Genomic DNA, 20,110 nt, shown 5'->3' on the forward strand with positions numbered 1-20,110 from the left:
TGTCAGTTAGAGCTAGAAACTGCTTACCGGACAGTTGCTGTGTTATTACATTTAATACCTCTATTAGCAGTCTCTAAACCAACATTACAGACCGAAGTATTTGAGTAAGTGTGTCGGCGACGGCATGCACGTAACTAAGGAAGCTATATGTGAAGCAGCCGATCTGTTTGCTGACATGATCATACATTGTCACTGAAATAAGACAAATGCAATGAACGTGCTATGGTAAATAATATTGATACACCATGGTATGAACCTGAGTATGACACACAATAAGTCCCTAGCTGTTGGATCGGTCAGCAAATACTCAATTATTGCAGGGGGAATGGTAAATAGGAACATGAATGGCAGGTTTTTACAGCAATAATAACACCTAATGTTAAAGTGAAAGATGAAAGCATGGCTTGTTTCAGATGGGAGTTGTCGGAAGTAATGACAAGACAACAGTTGACGTTCCCAGCGGACTACGACGTCAATCAGGAATCAATTAATAAATCATGCATGTGGACATCATAAAAATAGTGGAATGATCCCATAAAATCTATAGTAATCATAGGATGTAATTCTGGGTGATGATGCTTCTGTCACAGTCTAAGTACAGCCTTTAGAAATAATGTCATGTTATTGGACATTAAGGATCTCGTCGTCATGTGATGCTCATCACAGATATCAATCAATTTCTTATACACTGAATCTTTAATGTTGTTAATATCTAGTGAAAAATGTTAATTTATTTTGAACTAAACCACATACAGTCAAAAACTGTTGTCTCAAACTTTCGTCAAACAATGCTAGTTTTTTTCTTTGACAACATGTTATTTTGATGTGATATTAAATTTGGTATATTTTGTACAAAGTTCAACCTCCTTTGGAATAAAACTGCTAACTCATACTCACTCAATTTTGGGAAAATAAGGGCACTGAAAGTTGATAAAACATTAACCTTTTCCATTTTGGCAAGGCAAGTTGATATATATAATCCACTGATTCAAACATATAATCAAAATTTAATCTTGAAACCCTGAAATTCAAATTTAATCCTTAAATTGTCTGTGTCATTTACTAGCACCCACTAATCAAATCCTCAACAACAATGACAGGTATATATTAAAATTTGAGTTAAAAGCACATGAGGTAGACAACGTCCTTGCAGTACACCACGCAGACCCACCTGTGGACTAATCAACTAGATAAAGTTTCTAACAGCAATTACCCCCACTGTGAAAACAGCTGTTTAAGCCTGAACTGAAACCAAGATCCCAGTACACTCAGTATCTCCTTACGACCCCTTTAAAACCCCAGTGAACTGTCTGAATGCCCCCACACAGTCGACCTGGGATCAGTTTCTGTGTCAGTTGAAGCAGAAGGTGTGAGAAATGGACTGTGATGAGTGGATTAGATGTAACAACTGCCTTTATTCTGTGCATGGTGGATGCACCCCACTGATGACTCTATCCCAGGCAACAGCACATATCTTCACACACTGCCCTGTTGCTGGATACCTGCCTATCACCTGGCAATGCTTCAGAGACTACCAGAATAAGGGGTGACTTCTGGGAGCATTACTCAGACCACCACTCTCACACTTCACCATCACAGTATCTAGATGTCCTGGTGTATGCCAGCTTAATGGTATGTCCTAACAGGGAGTGCAGGGAAAGAGATTTGAAGAAGAAATATTATTGCAAATGTCATCTGAAGTTGAATAAGAAAACAACATGTGAAATGCTGGTCTTCCTCATGGATAACATCTATCTAAACTTTGGAGACAAGACATTTGGAAAAGACGCATCCTCATGGGCACAAATTATGCTCCCATCCTTGCTGATTAGTTTTTTTTATGCATATGAATAGGAAGATTTGCTTGGATTAGCTTACATCATTCAGTAATGGTCAAATTCCCTTCCACTTATTTACCCACCTGAACTGGAACGGAGACCAGTGAAACAGACTCATCTGTTTCATATTTAGATCTATTTAGATCTATGCATGAAAACTCAGAGCGGCATCATATCATCCACAAGGCTGGAATGACATCAATTTTCCAATAGTCAACTTTCCTTTTATGTTGAGCAATATTGGTGTCCACATTTCAAAACTTTTGTGGTACAATCGAATATACTTTCTCTGCAATGATTTCAAAGAGCGCCATATGACACTAATTCAAAAGTTGTCTGATCAGGATTTACAACATTCAAGACCTCAGAAAACCTGTCAAATTTGTTTGTGGTAGACATGTGGAGGACATTTCCAAATTTGATGCTCTAGTGACCCATCTGATGTTCGATGCAATTCCGTATTTTGATGTGTTTTGTTCAGGTGAACATTTGGCTTACCTTTGCATGTGTCTGTGATGGGTGCCATCGGTGGGGCAGGATATGCTCACCTTTGCATGTACACCTAGTATCATCATGGTTTGACAGTGATTCAGTATTAAACACATGCTTATATATAGTTGGAATGGACTGTGCTTTTAGCAGAGATTTCCTGTGATAATGGGAAGAGTTTTGTTGCTTTTATTCATCTGAATGGATGCACACTTCACACAAAGTTTACTTTGTGTCAAGAAAACATGTTAAAGTACATACTATTGATGCTGATTATAAGTATTTTGTCACATGTTTAAGCCTTAAAAGACATACTGTAGTGTTGATGTCAGCTGTCATCAGTGCATTGCCACCAGGCCACAACAGAGTTGCACTACACTGATACTCCATCAGCTGGTACACTCACACTTTAGGGTTACATTCATTTAGGTTCATACATATTTGTAGACGATAGAAAGTTTCTGAAATTAATTTGACCAATATATTTAAAATAGGAGTACTGAAATCTTTCCATTTCCAAGTTACTTGATCCATGTGTAGACTTCAACTGTCATGTTGTAAATTGCCTTGGCCCATTAAGCGTGACTTAACAGCAGATATTAAACACAACATAAATTTGTAACTATGAATGCCCTAAAACAAGTGCCTCCCTTTACATAACGAATGAAACCTGACCGAGTAAGTGAAGATATAGTCACAATGTAGCCGTCAAGATAGAGTCGATACATGTATGTCAGCACATGGCACACGAAACTATTTCTGCTATTCCATGCAGCACATCATCACAAGACTTGAGTTGTCCATGGCTTAGATTCAATTGATCATATCATTGTTGCCATATCTCGGGCATCTGTGAGCATGTTTCTTGGCACAGTACCGTATGATGCACTTCAGTGTGAAGTAGTGGCAATGTAGCACTGTTGACTTCACTCTTTGAAGAAGTTGGCCAACTGCAGAAGGAATTTATCAATATTCATTTTTCTGGCAGCTTTGACGAAAGACATTTCACATGTCATATTTTCTGGTGATATGCAATTCTTTGAATATTGACTGATAGGGAAACAGATAATATTCTTTATAATATAATATCAAAATTGACACTAAACAACGATTTGGAAATTTGTATTCAAATGCAAAATTTTAAGTCTCTGATTCAAATGGAAACATATTATTGCCATCCATATTCATCCAGACAAAATATTATAAAAACTGGTTTCATTCTGTTTGACAAACCATTGTAACACCCTAGGAATCTTCACTGACCAACAGCTTCAAGAAGGGGAATGCTGACACATTTGGAATATTTGGCTGAGGATATTGAACATTCTGTAACAGATTTTTTCATAAAACATTCAGTAGATATTTTATTTTCACCTAGTAATAAAGGTATTTAGTAGAAGTAGTACTACTTTGTCATTTTGTGTCATTTTGATCCAAGTATGCATTGAAGTTTTAGCTTATAAACTCATTTGATTCATTTGCAATGAGTTGAAACATTAAGCTGGCTGTAGTTGACTATTGAAGAAAGCTTCAGATACAGCATATCCCCTCAGCATTGTCAGTGTGTGCAATACTAGGATAACCCTTAAAACAAATACGGGGACATCTGCATTGGCTGGCATCAGATCCTGAATGTCAGTGTTGTGTAATGTGATTGGCGTAACTGTCACAGATAACATGAACGTTTGCAGCAGGAGTAGCCCTGTAACTCCACCCAGTAACTGTTTCTCCGTCACACGGTCATGTTCAGGTTGAAGTGAGGTCAGGAAAACACACAATACTAAACTACTTGACATAGATTCACAAGTCCCATCTTCTTCTACGTGAATATATTGCTTTCTGAACAGCGGGCTCATCCTTTTGCCAGTGGTCTTCAGGACCAGTGACAGTTGCCTGTGGACTACCACATGCCCAGCTGCAGACTAGTGAGAGTATTCATGAATACACTGACAACACTGCATTTGTAAAAAGTCACATGTAACTTAAAAATATCAGTATTGATAAGTAAAGGTATTAATACTTGTATATTCATGTCAAGGGACTAAATGTTGATTATTTGTCTAAAATATTAAAGGTGTCATAATTAACTAATTACCTTCCATTCATATACTAAAGTGATGATCAATAGCACTTCTCTTCAAAAGCCTCTCCTTTCTCAAGTTGTCAAATGTAATGAGTAATTATCTATATTTTCAATGACAATCAATGACTTTCATGAACAACCTATGATCTGTGAAGCATTGGGGTCCTACACGGAGAAGTCAGTGGTGTCCCTAAGTAGTAATTAGAAACCTGAGTACATACACATCTCATGTCTCTTAGTTCAACATCCCATATTTCTTTGTCCAGTATTGACTACAGTCTGGGGTTTGGTGTCCAACTCGTGAACAGGAATATTACAGCCACCACAAAGTATTTCCATTGGTCAGGATTACATGTTTTCAAACCTAAATATAATGAAAGTATTGTTCAAACTAATAACAGATTATAATTACAGACAAAAAACCTCTGCATTCTGTTTCATTGGTTAGTAAATATCACATTTTTACAATAGCTTAAACACAACTTTTACATTTTATAAAACGAAATGTCAAATAATACAACATGATTTGTCAACATTCAAACAATAAACCATTTTATCTATAAAGACAAACAATAAATATGGCATATTACAATACCCACAATATCTACAAATGCTTGTCATATGATATTAACCCTGTTACCTGTAGTTGCTGTTTAATACATCATGCATGCTTGAATAAACAGTCACGACTTCCCCACACTCATCAGTATGCGACCATGTCTTTCTCTTTTACATCTTGCTTCATTACGTTAATTGCTGACCTGGACCTTTCTCTGTGACTGAGCCATTATAATTTGCCGCATAATACACGTGGTCTTCACAATGTAGCAAGCAGTTTTCCAAAATCAATATACATGCCAAGAATTGAAACTACTGAAGTTGTTGGGTGAAATGTTGGCACCAACAACTCGTCAACGATGTCACAAGATGATGAAAAGAATTTGTCCTCGAGAAGTCGACCAGCTTCAATAATTGATTATAGAGTTATGTTTCATTTTCTGGTTGCCACAACACACACTACTCGAAGATTTAAACAATACCAGCTTTTTATTTGCAGCTTCCATTATAACATAATTGACTTTTTACCTTCAAGAAAAGCGGGGTCTTGCTTCCCCGGTTCACATGGCTGTTTCGATATTAGGTAACATGGCTTTGCTGTGAATGTGGTACTTAAACAATGGAGTCATCAGCATAAACATGACCAGTTGTGCTTTTTGTAAATTGCAAATTAGGTTGCTTTTAAAGGAGACACAATTATAGCAAGGAAGATGATGTTGGGAACAGTCGGAGCGATGGAGTGTGGAGCTTGATGTGGCATGTTTACAGTGATTGGCTGAGATACAAGCCCTCATACAAAGGGAAACTGTAACACTGCGATAATGGACTAGTTTGCTTTGTAGGACCTTTATAGATATATTTCTGTTTGTTCTTGAAAAATGAAATACAATCGTGAAATGTCAGTCAAGCATGCAATGTAAATGTGGGAGTGAAGTCTCCATGTGGATATCCTTAACATTCTACAACCCACAACAAACAATCAGCTGGGATTTAATTGTTTAAACATGGTTGTAAACTTAAGAATAATGTATGCATGTGTGAACACAAGAAAATCACAATGAATTAAATAAGATTGATGACAAAATTGCACTATTCATCATGTGCATGCATTCTTTAGGAGTGTAATAACAGGGATATACAGCTCAGAAAATCAACTTCAGTCATTAAAATCAAAGGCTTTTGGAGTAAACAAAACTCAATTTCTTCTTCCAGTATTTGACCTTACAACTGCTCTACCAGTAAAACACACACATTTACAAGTATAGATATGTGAGAACCCCTGTCTCCCCAAGATAACCTGCTTCATAAGAGTGGAGTGTCACAGATGCTCTAGTCATTCAACCCAAGCCATAGGTTATGGCAAAACACTTTCTAGTAACAGAATAAAAATATGTTTTATGAAACAGAAAATGAAAATGTAAATTACTTTGGTAAAACATTAAAATATCCATTATCATATTACACATGATTGAACCTTTATTTTGTGTTTGAATATTTATAAATGCCCCTATTATCTTGAAACTGAATTATTAAACAATAGCTCTTATTTGGTCGAATGTGGTAAGAAAACACAAAATTAGTTTCCATCTCCTTAACTCCTGTTTGTGCAGAATATCTACATACTTTCAATATCTGTAGGGTGACCAGCTATTGTCCTTACCAGTCTGTCTTGGGACAGCTAGTATTTGTTGACACAGGTAGCCATAAATAACACATGACATACACCTGCATCTCATCAAGGGAAATGGACATTCTGCTAAGTGACATTGACAAGAATACATTGCCCCTTCAGTGTAATTACCAAGGGGAAATCTACATGTGGCCAGACAGGTCCTCGGGTCAGTGTACAGGGTCAATACAGTTTAACAGCAGTACCTAAGAAATGGTCCATGGTATGGTTACTGGGGAGGAACAGCAGTAGCAACCACGGGCAATAACATCACTACCCCAAGTGACAGTCATAGCAATTCTGTTTCTAAAACTGAGTTAGAAACTCCTACTAGTGACAGAACAATAGGAGTCCTATTCGTGTCCACATCACATGGACTCCAAGGACCCAATCTATGGTATAGTGTTTGGCCAAACTTTGAAATGTGCACAAACAGATTCCATTGGACATAAGAGGCAACATAGTGATGAAACATTATATGAATGAGATACAGAGAATTAGTGATGACACGATCCTAACTGATAACTTTTTCCTTTGACTATGAAGATCATACTCTTCATCTTTAGTGTAGGTGATGTTGAAGCCATGTTTACAGCTGGACATACTTTAATGGAGAGATGGGACTCTTGTAGCAATACAGATGCTTCATATGCTATGTATATATTATATAGTTGTTACTTTCTTTACATTTGATTCAGTGAAGTCTTAGCATTGATAACAACACTTTAGCACCACATGCTGTTGTTTGTTTGTTGTTTAACGCCACACTCAGCAATATTCCAGCTATATGACTGTGGTTTGTAAATGAATGAGTCTGGACCAGACAATCCAGTGATTGACATCATGAACATTGATCTATGCCATTGGGATACAATGACATGCATCAACCAAGTCAGTGAGCCTGACCACCCGATCTCGTAAGTGGCCTGTTACCATTGTGATGTATGATAGGGTTGTCGGTATGTATGAAATGTACACTCCATCTACATCCTCCTACCTGCATGTTGAGCCAGCCTCCTACTTCAACAGGCTACAGACGCGGAGTATCTGACACTGACAACCTCTCAGTTCACAACATATTCTCCAGTTGTCCTGGACAGATTTAAAAAACTAGTCGACCTTATGTGACCAAGGTCTCCCACACAAAACCTATTGAAAAGTCCACGACCCCACAAACATTTCCTCAAATGTGCTAAATTAACCAGTCTCAATAGTTAAATGGATGACATTAACCAATTTTGCTACATCTCATGTTTTATGATAAAAACCTGCTATCAATTTAACCATCCAAGCATGAGCTGCTATAAACGCACTCATTGAGGCGGCCCTACCTTTCCACACGTCATGCATTAGGCTTTTCATTACACTGAGTGCTTTCATCTTTCAAACATCTACCGGAACTGTTTCAGTCAAAAACAGACTTTAGCATAACACTGACAATATTAAAAGCATAGAGGTATAATTAATGGCATCAAAAAGAGTATGGTAAAGAACTTTTGACTATGATGTTAAGATATATATTTTAAGGTGTGCTGGATATCATAAATGATTTGCAAGTGATGAAGGGATATTCCTTTTCTCAACATGCTTGTTTGTGGACAGCGGGATATCAACCCCGAATCAAGGATGCTACAAGGACCTCCTCTAACTGCTTGCTCAGTGTGTCACACAAAAACCAGGAAAGGATATTTCACTGATATGCCTCAGGGAACATGAATTGGGGAGCGTGGAGGAGATGGGGGGATATTTGCGTTTTACAAGGTATTTTTCAGCAGGTCATGTTTATTACCTCTTATCACTTCTCTGTTGTGTAATCTTTTTCTTTAAGAATGAAATAGAGGATTATTTAGTCCACAATCTCAAACGTCTGATACACTTTAGATAACATATTTTTCTGGAAAATCAGCTGTGTGAACAAAGGACCATTGTTAATGCAGGGTCACATTCTTTATGCAGATCTAAGACAAATTTTTCATATAATGGTGAAAGAGATTGTTAGAGAAATTGACAATATTCACATAAAGATGTTTATAGGCCAAATCAATTTCACTTGTTTCAGAGATTGTCATGAAACAAAATTCAATATGAAATAAATATGATATGTTAATAGTTGTCTCTTAAAAGCTAAAAAGCTCCACAGAAGTGATGCAGTGGGGTGAATCAAACAGTAACTGTAGATATTTTGTCCCAAATTGGTATGGCCTTAAACATAATATATATAAATCTTACTGTATTTAAACATACCCTATTCATTCATCAAGATTATTGGAAATGTAAATGAGAAAACTACTGAAAGTGGCCATCTTGCACATATCCCCAAGCCCAGGGTCAATAGCAGTACCAGACATGCACCAGGTTCTTCAAGAATCCCATCCACCAAAGTGTGGTCTGCTTCCAACAGAAGGTCTTTTACACAGTGAGATTCATCAAACGCTGAATGGTTCAATGTCCATGATGAATTAAAATCTACCACTTGACTCCCCAAGGGACCTAATGTAGTCTATTAATGACAGTTGTGTTTTAATTGATACAGACAATTCTATATTGATCTCTGACCAGAATTAGCACAACACACCCAGGGATTGCTCAAGTGGCCATTATGTTTTCCCAAACTTGTTACACATTAGGCCATTCAACTGGTCAGCATGGTGATTGACAAGTGTCATTAATGTCAGTTTCACATAAAGGTTAGGGCAGAGAAACTAACTGACCTAACTAGAAATCCTTTCTAAAACAAAGAATGAATTATCTCCCCTAACAGCGAAGACAATGTATGAGACAATTGCCTCGTCCATGTCGACTAGTACATTTACGTCGTCGCATGCTACAATCGAACCATTCCGCTAAACTGATCAATAACTCACTGGCACTGAACGAAATATACGTCTACCAGGTAAAATCTATACCGACCTAAACCATTCACCCAATACAGGAAAACATAATCAGCTATTTATTTGCACAAGCTTGTAGAGATTCATAACGGATTGAAATTAACAATGGTCAATAGCGCTCTATACAAGCTCTATCCCAGAAGATGGGGAGATGCTGCAGGCTATAGGCATCACTGCTGTGGGTATTTCGGCCAGGCAATCACTTCATTGTTGTTGGGGATAAGTTAAAGTCATGGGTGACCAGGTCCTTGAGATTACTCTAACGAAAAGATTACAGGCCAATGTAAAGATGTCCCATACTGGTCCTGGTATCGGGGTCGTGATCTATGTATCGTTCTTGTGATGAAGTGTGTAGCAGGATGTAGAGACAAGGACCTCATTACCTGGGGCTGATGTCTGAAGTCTGACCGAGGGCGGGCAGGTAGATGCTATCACTCCACAGACAACCACTGCCACATCTGCTACACTACGCTACAATATACCACAGCATCACATTATTACTTGATAGCTAGTTTGATATCATCAACATGTGAGTTTAATGCAAAAGATTTTCACAGGTATATCAACTACTTTCATCCCCATACAAGATGTTTATCAGATGTGGAAGTCCCTTATCAATCTGGGGATTCGGATGTGGGTAGCATGGACTTTGAAGAAGATTATTGAAAAAGTATTGGTTTAGGTCTGATTATCAGCTTTGGTTGAGAAATGTGTGGCATTATAAATGTACCCAGAGAAACATCTGCTGATCACTGTATCACATGGCTGTCGTCACACTGGCTTCGGAGAAAGTATTTTCCAGTTGCTTTTCTAATCATACATACTATGTAACATACTATATCATTATCTGACATGATTGTGTTGTGTGATCCTAGATATTATGAAGTTTTTTTCACATAATTTGAATTAGAAATATTTCATCTACATATTTTAAGAATGTTTCATAACTTGCAAGTATGTTTAATATATATAACAACTTATCCCCTTTCACAAATGCACATCAGCAAATTTACAACAATCACATGTCACATTTCTGTGCACTCTGTACAGTTACAACTGGAAGCATCATTTAGACTGGGTCACAGTTTTATAGCTTTATCAAATGACTAAATATTCCTTTTGCAATCTTTTCCAAGGAATCTATTTTAACTGATACCCATGCTGGGAGTGGCCTTTTTCAGGGGTCAATACTTTCACAGATTGTGTTCTGTAGATCTGGTACTGATATTTTCGTTTCTAATATCAAATAGGCTTCAAATAAAAACATTATTATACAATTTGCAACTCCCATCTTGAGTCTTGAAAACATCACAGTATCAGTCCAGTCATCACAAAGCTTCTCAAGGGTTTACCACACATCCTTATATCTGTGTCCATTGCAGTTGTATAGGACTCTATATTCCCTGACTTGTGTCCCCTGCAGTTGGATAGGACACTATATTCCCTGACTTGTGTCACCTGCAGTTGTATAGGACACTATATTCCCTGACTTGTGTCACCTGCAGTTGTATAGGACACTATATTCCCTGACTTGTGTCACCTGCAGTTGTATAGGACACTATATTCCCTGACTTGTGTCACCTGCAGTTGTATAGGACACTATATTCCCTGACTTGTGTCACCTGCAGTTGTATAGGACACTATATTCCCTGACTTGTGTCCCCTGCAGTTGTATAGGACACTATATTCCCTGACTTGTGTCACCTGCAGTTGTATAGGACACTATATTCCCTGACTTGTGTCACCTGCAGTTGTATAGGACACCATATTCCCTGACTTGTGTCACCTGCAGTTGTATAGGACACTATATTCCCTGACTTGTGTCACCTGCAGTTGTATAGGACACTATATTCCCTGACCTGTGTCACCTGCAGTTGTATAGGACACTATATTCCCTGACTTGTGTCACCTGCAGCTGTATAGGACACTATATTCCCTGACTTGTGTCACCTGCAGTTGTATAGGACACTATATTCCCTGACTTGTGTCACCTGCAGTTGTATAGGACACTATATTCCCTGACTTGTGTCACCTGCAGTTGTATAGGACACTATCTTCTCCGACCAAAGCATCAACTTATAATACCTTCAAACCCATACCTGCTGGCTTGGTCACATCCAACTTGGACAGTTTAACTGATCAGGCATATCAAATTACAAAATTACATTTCCACGAAAACAAATTATTCCAATGACTGAGTACAACAATCCCCAACCTCATCCAACTCCTCCAGTCACGTGTGTGCATTTATTCCAGCATCTTGATCACTTCCAGATTGCAATCAGTGCATATCCACCGTAGACTAACAAAAAACAAGATGAAAGCCCTCTGACACCACAGATCTGAGCCTAATAATTTACACTCACATAAATCTCTGCAATTAGAATGCAATAATCCTTCATGATAGCTGTGGGTTTTTGAAACCCCCAATTTGAAGATCATAAATTTAAATTGGTCAGTTCTATTTGCTCTGATGGACCATGGCAACCATATTTGTTTAAAAGAGGCAAAAAGTTTGATTTCTAGAAAAGAAAATCAATGAAGAATTGTTTGGATCTTGATTGAGTTTTTGTCAATCCAACGTACTGAGTGACCTAACACTCGGTGCATGTTGTCTTAATGATGAGACATATTACATGTGCCAAGATAGCATTTGTAGGTGAGGTGAGGTGAAATGGGGTTAAACGTTGCGTTTAAGATTATTGCACATGTGTGAGTGTGTGTGTGTGTGTGTGTGTGTGTGTGTGTGTGTGTGTGTGTGTGTGTTCTTGTACTAGTTGGGACTAATGCCAATACCACCATACCACAGTTTAACATGAATACCCCACTTAGACACAGTATACCAACTCCGACTTGACCAGTCCTTGTTTTAGCCCCTTAATCTGAGCGGTTAACGGCTTTTGATAGGACATGGCCAGGGATTGAACTCAAGACCTTTCACTCTCTGGACAGACGCTCTACCACTAGACTATGGAGGCAGTCTAGATAATATTTGTAGAAGAGAGGAGGCATTTATATAGACTAAGCCTTGGAATAAAATACTATTTATACCAAACAAACATCCCCAAAATATGTCAGAACCAAATAATTTGACTGTCATGCTACGTGCATAAAGTTTTAAAAGACGACAAATCCCACAATACATCCCCCATGAGAAGAATCAGTCTTGACTCCAAATTCTGTTCACTTAGATTGCTCCGATTACAATCTCCACACCTGTGATCCGTAACATCAGCACACAGAAGAGGAACCTGGCATGACATAAGTATTACTGTGTTGTTCTCAGATCCTGTGAACAAACTCCTATTATTTGCTCTTTAAACATTGCATATTCTGTATGACAAAATGGATTTTTCCTTTTAATGGTATATCGTTTAAACATATTTTTATTTTATCACATACATGAAGAATGAAATGGGGATAAGTATGCAAGCAACAACGCTTATATCAATACCGCTCCTGACGATTATATATACACGTTGGCAGTTTTAATACATAAACAAAAAATACAAATATCCTGTAACAATATAATAGAAAGGCATAATTAATGTACAGCTCACGTACCACTATAACAGGCATAGTTAAAGATTACTTCCTTAACACTTCCGCAGCTGACATACACACTGTTATGGAACACTGTATACATGGCGAACTGTGTTCAAAATCTTTCCTGTGCTGAGTTGCGTTCCTTGGGCACGCCAGAAACCTATGATTGTGGGTTCGATTCCCGGTTCACCCCGATTATGTTTCATACCCGTGCTCATGGGTTTCACCGAAGTGGTAAACGCCTGACACCTGCATCACTTCGGGCTTTCCTCCCACATTAATCTGACGCGCCGTGATATAACTGGAATACTGCTAAAAGTGGCGTTAAACCCAACCCAAATCACTCACTCACTACCTCCATGGTAGTAAACGTATATATCATGCCTAATACATACATGCATAATGTTTACAGTTGAACATACACATGCTCTGTGTAGCATCTTCTATATGGTGACCACATGAACATTCTGATCTATCTTGTATATGTAAATGGTATATTTTCCATGCAACAATAAGCTACATGTTTGACCTTGGACCACTCCATAACCCTATCCAACAAGTTCATCAACAGAGCCATTAAGACACCAGCACATAATAACATAATAATTCTCACCAGAAAAGCAACATTAAGATGCTATCCTGCTCGTGATCTACAACCCCCAGCATACACTGTTGATAGGTCTTCAGTCTATCTTTATTACCTACTAACAGCAAGTAAGTTGCTTCAATTGCCCCAGCATTGTCCCAAATAGGTCAAAATCCCTCTTAGCTGCTGCCTCGTACACCCAGGTAAAGTGGCGTTAGTCTTATCAGCATGGGCCGTGGTACACACCATTACCCTGCAGTCCCCCTGAGGAGTGGCTGACACTCCCCCTGGCTGTCCACACTCCATGCTTATCTGGAGTGGGCTGAAACACGCCCCTGTGACAACCCTCCTGGCTGATTATCTGGTGACGACTTGAACCTACACCCAGTGCAGCCAGATGTAGACCAGCTGCCACCCACTCCATGGCCCACCATGTCGTGGGCAACACAAGTGTCATGTGTCTGTAACACAGTGTCATGGTAACTTGGTACACTGACATGCGGGCTAGACATGATGATGTAAGTAGGCATGTCACATCACATAGATCTCTCCCTCCCTGCAAGCAATCAGCCATGAATGTTAAGAAGGATTTCATTATTATATTTATATCAATTAATGATATAAAAGAACTTGATAAATAATTATTCTTTATTAGGACAGACCAATCTAATCACTTCTTCCATGTGGTTTTATCCCCAAACTCCCTGAAGCTAGGAGGGGGTTGGGGTGTGTCAATCCCATTTTCGCATTAAAAAAATCAATGACAATATTTATTACTGAATTTTCTTGTGTGTTATAAAAAACACAAAAATATTTTTGGCATTCAATTTCTTTTTGTTAAAAAAAGCTACCCTCACCCAACATCTCTTCAAATTACCACACACTTCTCACATACATAATGACAGATACCAGGTTCTGCATGATCAGTTTTCACATATTTCAAACATTTTCAGAATATAGTATTGGCAAATCTAAATTGAAATAACAAGACCGAAAAACACCCAAAAGATTCCAATATCAAAAATTCTGCTGCAGGAAATACACCTGAATTCATCTTAAATGGAAGGAAAAGACTGCAAATCAATAGCCACTGAACATTTAACAGGATTAGAAAAGGCAATCTTTTAAAGGAGACAGGGTTACAATATAAGATACAGACATCCTTCAGCTGCCATCCTGCAGCAGGACCACAGGAAGACCAGAAAGCTTGGATACTTACCTATATCAGGCATACAAGAATAGCCCGGAATATTAGATCCCCCAAATCCATGTTGAGATATGAATTTTCATGTAAAATTTCACAAATATCTCCACCAGTGATACTACACAGGAACAAGGTCATGAACACAAAGAAGCATCTCTCATATGTTGCCTGGTCTGCATCTGTGAGTCTCGTCCACCAACCAGAGTAACAGACTTGACTTCTGTGTTAACACACCTCATAACACAAGGCATATCTTACAGGGATGCTCTAGGACTGTTGACAAACAGCTGCGACTGTCCTACGAAAATATACTGTCTATTCCGAGTTAATCTGTTGACAAACATGTGTCCATAAAAGCATAGCCTACGAGTCAAAATAGCAGCGAAGACAAACATCACAAGCCGCCATAAATCTGTGTAAACGCTGGGACCTCAAACACATGCCACGATCATGTCAAAATTATCATAATTCTCGGGATGATTTGAAACAAGAAGTTGCGTTCTTGACGGCTTTGTATTTGCGTGTGTTTTTAATATGTGAGAACAAACAGAAAATACAAAGAATATTTGTTGAAGCTTGCCATAATCTTGACAAACAATGGCAACAATTGGCTATTATATGTAGTGGAAAGTCTTCATTGTTTCACTGTCTTTCATGACATAATTACTACAGATAAGCAGAAATAAAGAGTGAAATGTGATGCATTATATATATTGATTAACGTCCTACTTGCTCTGGGGATGAAACTGAGGAGTGATGTGGTTGCCAGGTACATACCTCCAGACATGTTATTACAGCATAGCTGCATATTAAACATACATCAATATATGACCTAACAATTAGCAATATATTATTTAATACCATCATTCCTAGTTTACTTACAACAATGTGCTGTAAACCACCCATACAGATATACAGGACAATGATGAAATCGATAAATATTTGTCTTTGTTGTTACTTTTTTCAGTGATGCTTGCATCAGGATTGTAAGCATAAATGATTAATGTATACATTTGGAAGGATGTAGGATGTGTTATTGATACCTATTGATTGTCACAGATATGACAATATGGAAAAGGAAATTGTATATTTTGTCATTATGATAGATAATTCTGTGGTAAATTATTACAATCATATTTTTCTTACTGAGTGAATTGTTATGTTATAGATTAACATGATTTTCATACCTAAACAACATTATATTTTTAGTGCTATTGACATGGTGAATTATTAAATCAAACATCAGTCTGCATATTACCCTCTCACTCATATTTATATATCATGTAAAAGACATTTTATGCCATTCAATAAAACAGTTTCTTAGAATAAAGTCTTACTGAACAAGAAAACCATTCACTTCACATTCACTCCCATATTTAATAATGTGAATCACAAAGGTAGGGTTCCCTCTCTGGCACTAATTCACCTCCACTATTCACATCACCTTTAATGGCTGAGACGTCTCAGTGAGACACCCGCATAACAGGTGACACTTGGAGTGTCGGCTACAGAAATGAACTGAAATGTACAACTATATATCACTTATACACAGCAGTTAACTCGCACTACTATTGAGATCTACCACTCAGTGAGCTTAATCCTTATATTATTAGCATTGAGATTATGAAGCCAAGTGTGTTATAACTGATATACCATGGGGACAATGCTATCAGCTGATAATGTACATCAGTGGCTCCTACAGCTGGTGAAATCAACAAGATGTGACCAATTGTCCATTTCATGTTGTTTTCAGGCATGTACAGCCCTGAGCAAGGACTGTAGCATTCTCTCATCCCTATTGCAGCCATTGTTACCGTGAACATGTGTAATGTTTTATCATGTTGTTCCATAACAAACTGTCAATTTCCCACGGAGGAAATAAATATTGTGTATTAGCGATACAATGTTGTTGACCTGTTTGTTTCATTTAATACATGTTGCTGGGAAGTAATCAATTATCCACGGTAGATTAATTGGATTGGGTTTTTCACAACTGGACTCGAACAAATTGCACCTAATGTGAACTTGTTTTTTCCCTGGGTCAGTGAAATTAGAAACATGCCTACACAATGTTCAGTAACTGAGTGTAGAAGACTGTCTGGCAACTAAGTAACAGACATGGCTTCCTGAACCCTGATTTGGATATTGCAATATTTTATTACCTGGTTTATAAATGTGGAAGCCAATCCCGAAATGTAGAAAATAGCTTAAATGGTCTTCCCGCAGGATCTGTAAACTATGTTCAGTGATGTAAATTAAAGCGACAAAACCCTTTCTATATTCATAAGAAATCTCTGCTAAGGGCAGAGTCGATTGTACAATTCCAACTATATTATGAGATGTGTTTATGAATCACTATCAAATAGTGATGCCTATTGGTGTTTGGAAAAAGGTAAGCGTATCCTGCCCCACGAGTGGTCCCCCACAACAAACGCATGCAAAGGCAAGTCAATTGTTCACCTGAAAAAGCACAGCAACATATGGTACATGTAATATAGGGAAATGCATTGGACATTTCTGTCACAAAACCCCTTCTAGGTATATAAGGGAAATGTAGTGACCCTGCATTTTGTCTTGCCAATACTTCTATAACATCTATATTACAAAATTATATCTTTATTTTCATTCAAACCATTGAAAATACATCTTTAGGAAATAAAATCTGTATGTAAGCAATTTGAGAAAGACCTGAGATGTGATGTTCTGATGATGTATTGTACTCACTCACTGACTGACCGTGATGCAATGATGGATCGTAGGTTTCCATGATCGACTGGTCGGAAACCATATCATTTACAATGTTATATCTGTTCGACACGTCATTAATATAATCTTGAACTTGAACATACAGGTGACACTTTACCAAACTTCTTGCTTAGTAAGATTTAAACCTTTATTTAAGAAATTAAGGAGACGGAGGAGTTTATCATACAATAAAACACTGCAGGGAGAATTAACCATGAAAATCTTATCATATATTTGGATGCGATTGTTCGGCCATCACGTTTAAATGTGTTGCCCAGCTAGGAACAATCACTAGGCACTGTCCTCTGAAAAATAATGATGGCATCAAGTTGCGAGTCCATGTTGGAATCTCCAGAAATGACATCATGACAGAACAATGTTTTATTGTGAAATAACCACATTTGTTTCTACATTGTTCTTTGCATTTAATCGCGTATACGTAGCTATCTTATATGACAGTGTTTAAAATACCCAGTCTAATTGTTGACGGATGGTGAGTTTTGGAATGTTGCACGCCCAATGTTTGCGCTATTATTGTATTCCCTACATTCCTTAAGCATTCTAGTTTTAATTCAATGTTAGAGGTGAATGAACTGTCAACAGTTAACACATGATTCAGTCACTTCCACGTATGTTGATATCAAGTTTCTGTCCTCATACAATTCTTATGCTTATCCTTTTGTTTACTTCTGTTTGTTAAAATTCTGGACTGGCAACATTTTCTCTGGTCTGGTAACTTTACAAAGTTGCCAGTCCGGTTGTGTGACTGAAACTTTGGGGACTTCTATACTGTATAAGAAGATAAACACAAGCATTTTGACCAGTTTTGAAAAAAGAAATTAGTAGCTGATTATGACTGATTGTGATGGATCGATGGGTGATGAGGAAATTTCACTGCGAGACATCCAAGGTCTGACTGGCATGGTGTCATGAGGTTCGTGCTCTGTAGTCACCTGATGTCATGATATCCATGGAGATGTCATGTGTAATAAACATACCACACACTATAGAGCTTTGTGGATGTGATGCAAGTACCATTTTATTAAAGTGTACGGATGTAATTGTTGATGTCGTGTTGACCTACCTTCAGTTATCAATATACAAGGCACTTCCTCTACACTCCTGCTGATTATTAATGATCATTGCAATCATGCCTGCACACCTACATTATGAAATATGTGTAATCATTCATGTACCAGTATTTCCATCGCTCTCACTAGGGAAATAGACCACCTTCGTGGTCTAGTGGTGGAGCGTGCACCTGGAGAACATCAACCAAAAGATGCTAAAAGATGGTACCTGCTGATACCTTACCTAACACTCGGCATAAGGGGCTAAAACAAGGACTGGTTGGCTCGGAGTCAGTATACTGTGTCTGAGTGGAGTATTCATGTTAAACTGTGGCATGGTATCTCAGTGGGCTAGCTCTATAAAGTCGGCACTGGTCGGGACTAGTACAAGCAGCCATACACATGTGTATGCACATTGCTATTAAGTCCAATAATCTTGAATGTGACGTTACACCCCATGCACCTTACCTCACTGGGGAAATATAGTAATTCTGACATTCAGTTTGTAAACTCAGTTGATCATATCTACTCATGTAATATTCTTTATATTTTGTACTTAGAAACAAAAAGACTAATTATCACATCACCATAGATCTCATTTGGCCAATCAGCAAATACAGAATCCAACATATATTTACATATATATCCTAATGCTTCATAACTGTCCTAAATGCATGCCCCCCTTGAAGATCCGGGGTAGAATAGGTCTTCAGCAACCCATGCTTGCCGTAAAAGGTGACTATGCTTGTCTTAAGAGGCAACTAGGTAATAGGATTGGATGGTCAGGCTCGCTAACTTGGTTGATGCATGTCATCGTATTACAAACGGGTGGATCGGTGCTCATGATGTCAATCATTGGATTGTCTAGTTAAGACCTGGTTATTTACAGATTGCCATCATATTGCTGAAGATTGCTGAGTGTGGCGTCAAACAAACCTTCATGCATCCAGTTGTTACTGAGGGGGTCCAGCAGAGGGTCCACATGGTGGCAGATACCAGAGTTGGTTGGAACAAGGCATAGATAGTCCATAGTTTGGGTCCAAGCTAACACAGGCCAGATATGTCTAAGAGTTGATATTCCACCAAACTGCCCAGTATTCGATAAGAAACAACCTATTTATTTGATATTTATATTTTATTTACCTCCTGCCTTCATATAGGTAGCTGGAATACTGTGTGAGGCGTTAAAAAAACAAATTCTATAGTCATAAAAATACCTGCATAAAGTCCATATTAATTAATTTTTTTGTTTTTAAGTGTCACCTCTCCTGTTTTGTGATTGCACGTTGAGTGTATATGATGTTTAGTATGTGAAGAATCTCTGAATTAGTGAGTGACACACTGACACTTACTAATATTCCCTTTGTACACAAACAAATATATATTACTTCTTTCAGTGGCATTTAGAAGTTGGTGTGATGAAGAAAGACA

At 38.0% G+C, this 20,110-nt stretch overlaps 1 protein-coding gene across 4 annotated transcripts in view; it reads right to left on the minus strand.

Annotated features, from left to right (window-relative positions):
- The window catches only part of LOC124139822 (protocadherin-11 X-linked-like), a 70,983-nt gene that overhangs the window by 48,093 nt on the left and 2,780 nt on the right, over window positions 1-20,110 (minus strand). Inside the window, exon 1 of one of the 4 annotated variants that reach the window (XM_046507179.2) lies at window positions 14,880-15,101. The exons of the other annotated variants lie outside the window; for them this stretch is intronic. The gene's annotated coding sequence lies outside the window, so the exon portion shown is untranslated. Of the gene's footprint in view, window positions 1-14,879; window positions 15,102-20,110 lie in introns of those variants that run through there. 4 annotated transcript variants of the gene reach the window in all.

The sequence above is a fragment of the Haliotis rufescens genome, unplaced genomic scaffold (assembly GCF_023055435.1).
Source record: "Haliotis rufescens isolate VD_foot unplaced genomic scaffold, xgHalRufe1.0.p SCAF_7, whole genome shotgun sequence".
NCBI classification, from domain to species: Eukaryota; Metazoa; Mollusca; class Gastropoda; order Lepetellida; family Haliotidae; genus Haliotis; species Haliotis rufescens.